Raw genomic sequence first — 4,280 nt, forward strand, 5'->3', positions numbered from 1 at the left:
GAGATTCAATCAAGGATGATGTGAGAAAAATGTCGAAAAATTTTCCATCCAGAAAGATCGCGTGGCGTTACGTCTCTTCTTACGAGGTTTTCGTTTCGCAGACACGCACACTTTCTTCAAAACAATAATAGGAAAGTGTTCAGTTTTTTATAAGAGCAGCAGGTGTCTTTCCGAAATTCTACGATTATTGTAGCTTATATGACTAGAAGGAAAGAAAGACTAAAACTCTCTTATTTTAAAACAAGAACGCAGTTCCCTGGTTGATCCTGCCAGTAGTCATATGCTTGTCTCAAAGATTAAGCCATGCATGTCTCAGTACAAGCCAAATTAAGGTGAAACCGCGAAAGGCTCATTAAATCAGTTATGGTTCCTTAGATCGTACCCACATTTACTTGGATAACTGTGGTAATTCTAGAGCTAATACATGCAAACAGAGCTCCAACCGGAAACGGAAGGAGCGCTTTTATTAGATCAAAACCAATCGGTGGCGGTCTCCGTCATCGTACAACTTGGTGACTCTGAATAACTTTACGCTGATCGCACGGTCTCGCACCGGCGACGCATCTTTCAAATGTCTGCCTTATCAACTGTCGATGGTAGGTTCTGCGCCTACCATGGTTGTAACGGGTAACGGGGAATCAGGGTTCGATTCCGGAGAGGGAGCCTGAGAAACGGCTACCACATCCAAGGAAGGCAGCAGGCGCGCAAATTACCCACTCCCGGCACGGGGAGGTAGTGACGAAAAATAACGATACGGGACTCATCCGAGGCCCCGTAATCGGAATGAGTACACTCTAAACCCTTTAACGAGGATCAATTGGAGGGCAAGTCTGGTGCCAGCAGCCGCGGTAATTCCAGCTCCAATAGCGTATATTAAAGTTGTTGCGGTTAAAAAGCTCGTAGTCGAATCTGTGTCCCGCGCCGCCGGTTCATCGTTCGCGGTGTCAACTGGCGTGCCGCGGGACGTCCTGCCGGTGGGCTTAGCTCGAGAGGGCGGCCCAACTCAATCCCGCCGCGGTGCTCTTCATTGAGTGTCGAGGTGGGCCGGCACGTTTACTTTGAACAAATTAGAGTGCTTAAAGCAGGCTAAAACTTCGCCTGAATACTGTGTGCATGGAATAATGGAATAGGACCTCGGTTCTATTTTGTTGGTTTTCGGAACCCCGAGGTAATGATTAATAGGAACGGATGGGGGCATTCGTATTGCGACGTTAGAGGTGAAATTCTTGGATCGTCGCAAGACGGACAGAAGCGAAAGCATTTGCCAAAAACGCTTTCATTGATCAAGAACGAAAGTTAGAGGTTCGAAGGCGATCAGATACCGCCCTAGTTCTAACCATAAACGATGCCAGCTAGCGATCCGCCGACGTTCTTCCGATGACTCGGCGGGCAGCTTCCGGGAAACCAAAGCTTTTGGGTTCCGGGGGAAGTATGGTTGCAAAGCTGAAACTTAAAGGAATTGACGGAAGGGCACCACCAGGAGTGGAGCCTGCGGCTTAATTTGACTCAACACGGGAAACCTCACCAGGCCCGGACACCGGAAGGATTGACAGATTGAGAGCTCTTTCTTGATTCGGTGGGTGGTGGTGCATGGCCGTTCTTAGTTGGTGGAGCGATTTGTCTGGTTAATTCCGATAACGAACGAGACTCTAGCCTGCTAAATAGGCGTATTTCGACATCCCAAAGGCCCGTCGATCCTGGGTTCGCCCGGTGGTCGTGCGCGGTTTTTACTGTCGGCGTACAAACAATTCTTCTTAGAGGGACAGGCGGCTTCTAGCCGCACGAGATTGAGCAATAACAGGTCTGTGATGCCCTTAGATGTTCTGGGCCGCACGCGCGCTACACTGAAGGAATCAGCGTGTCCTCCCTGACCGAGCGGTCCGGGTAACCCGCTGAACCTCCTTCGTGCTAGGGATTGGGGCTTGCAATTGTTCCCCATGAACGAGGAATTCCCAGTAAGCGTGAGTCATAAGCTCGCGTTGATTACGTCCCTGCCCTTTGTACACACCGCCCGTCGCTACTACCGATTGAATGATTTAGTGAGGTCTTCGGACCGGTACGCGATGGCGTTTCGACGTCGTCGATGTCGCTGGGAAGATGACCAAACTTGATCATTTAGAGGAAGTAAAAGTCGTAACAAGGTTTCCGTAGGTGAACCTGCGGAAGGATCATTAACGTGTCCTCGTACACACGAATTTTGACATATGTATAATTTATTATTATGCATTTTCATTTGATCGTGTCGATGTACACTTTATGTTTTTACAACACCGTCGTCGATGACATGGAGTCGACGGCACGATCTTTTGTCGTGCCGTTGCTTGTTTCTTTTTGAAACACCGTGTGTACGACGTTTTGAACTACGAATCGTACATATTCGGAAAAACAATAGCGTTACGCTGGCCCGCAGCGCCGGTCCTTGCGATCGAGTTTTTCACCTTTTTTGAACGAGAAAAACCGAATTCGCTCGGGCATACGGCTGTTTCTTCGGGTACCTAGATTTTTTGATTTTTTTTGTACTATCTCTCGATCTTTTCCAATGATGGAAAGAAGGAGGGACGCTTTCGGTTTTTCGACCGGATCGCGGAAAGTTGTGAACTCCACCGCGAAAGTCGAAAGACGTTAGAAGTCCTCTTTTTTCGGACACACGGAGAGGATGTAGCAGAGTAGTCGAGAAAGAAGAAAATCGCAGGTGTCGAATTAGGTTACGACACCGTGGGTTTTAAATGATTTACGCCCGGCTACGGGACCGGCGAGAAACGCTCCCGATTCTACGATTCGCGTGAATGATGTTCGTCGTTAGACGCTTCAAAGAGTTTTTTGAAAGCGCCGTTAAACGAGCGATCGCACACACATCACACCTTGCTTTTTTAATGTTTTTGGTAGATGTGGTAAAGTGATTTCGTTAGAAACGGTAAAATTCTCTTTACGGAGCGTACGACTGCACCATTTCAAAATTATATACACCGTCAATCGTCATTAAGTCACGATATAGAACGGTAAACTTGAGGATTTTATGTTAGACGCTCAGTCTGGCACGTCTATAAATTTTTTCGTCAAAATTCACGATCTGTCTTCGGTTTGGCGACGAAAAAATATAGAAAGAAAATTGAAACACGAACACAAAGACCGCCCGCGAAAATCTCTTTTCGCTTACGGCGGATACTAATTCGCTTTTTCATAACGAGTACGATGATGTAATGATGTGTTCATTCCGATCGATCAAAAACCGTCTCTTCGTCACACTTTTTAAAGTGCTTGACACACACACACGCACACTAAATGAAAGACACAATAAAGGAAAACTACCGAAAATGTAGTTTATGAGAGAAAGCAGCATTATTTATTAAAATTATTGCTGAGAAAAAGGAAATTGGCAAATTCCTAATTAAAATCGTATCGAACATGTCCCATCTTCACACATACATGCTCGTACTTTGCGTGTAAAAGCGGAGACCGCGTGAAAAAGAAAAGTGCTTCTTTTTCGGTGCGCGGATACAAATTTGTGTTTGGGTTAATATTTTTTTTAATTTTTTCGTACGCGTAAAACTGAGACCGACGATCGCGTTCCCTTTCAGACGAGAAAGTACGGACGAAAGACAATTAAGAGCGAGAATCATAAATATCCATACCACAACACCGAAATTTTAGACGTGGCACGTTTCGGAACCACGAAGATCATTTTCGTTTCGGATGTACGCACGTACGCAAAAATTTTTGCAAGACGTGTATAGACAGCTGGACGATCGGCATGATCGGGGTTCTTGTGGAACGAGCGTTTAAATTTTAAAAAGATTACCCTGAACGGTGGATCACTTGGCTCGTGGGTCGATGAAGAACGCAGCTAATTGCGCGTCAACTTGTGAACTGCAGGACACATGAACATCGACATTTCGAACGCACATTGCGGTCCTCGGATATAATGTTCCCGGACCACTCCTGGCTGAGGGTCGTGTCAATTTCAAAGACTGCTCGGTTTTCGTTTTCGGACGAAAACGTCGGAGCGTGTTGGATGTGTTGCGACGCGTCGAATAGGTACTCATTAATGTACGTGATCGTCACTTACGTCACGATATAACGACGCACGCCTCGAACGTGTGCCGAGACGTTTACTCGAGCGTGTTTTTTCGTCAAAAAGGACGGGACGGGTATGCTTTGTATTTTTTTTTACAAAGTCCGTCGGACGTCCACCTTGCGAATCATAAATACGAAAGTGTTTACGTCGGCACATGTTCTTGCGTGGTGTGTCGTAGAATCGTGTGTTTGTGTGCGTTTCTCGT

At 46.4% G+C, this 4,280-nt stretch overlaps 2 non-coding genes across 2 annotated transcripts; both read left to right on the plus strand.

The window, feature by feature from the left end:
* Nucleotides 1-253: 253 nt before the first annotated feature.
* LOC148165572 (small subunit ribosomal RNA) lies at nt 254-2,174 on the plus strand. The gene has a single exon (XR_015771355.1). It is a non-coding gene; the product is annotated as a small subunit ribosomal RNA (ribosomal RNA).
* Nucleotides 2,175-3,796: 1,622 nt separating this feature from the next.
* On the plus strand, nt 3,797-3,953 carry LOC148165573 (5.8S ribosomal RNA). The gene has a single exon (XR_015771354.1). It is a non-coding gene; the product is annotated as a 5.8S ribosomal RNA (ribosomal RNA).
* The last annotated feature ends 327 nt before the right edge of the window (nt 3,954-4,280 follow it).

Source organism: Gnatocerus cornutus, unplaced genomic scaffold (genome assembly GCF_029298725.1).
Source record: "Gnatocerus cornutus isolate USDA-ARS CGAHR unplaced genomic scaffold, icGnaCorn1.1 ctg00000278.1, whole genome shotgun sequence".
Taxonomy (NCBI): domain Eukaryota; kingdom Metazoa; phylum Arthropoda; class Insecta; order Coleoptera; family Tenebrionidae; genus Gnatocerus; species Gnatocerus cornutus.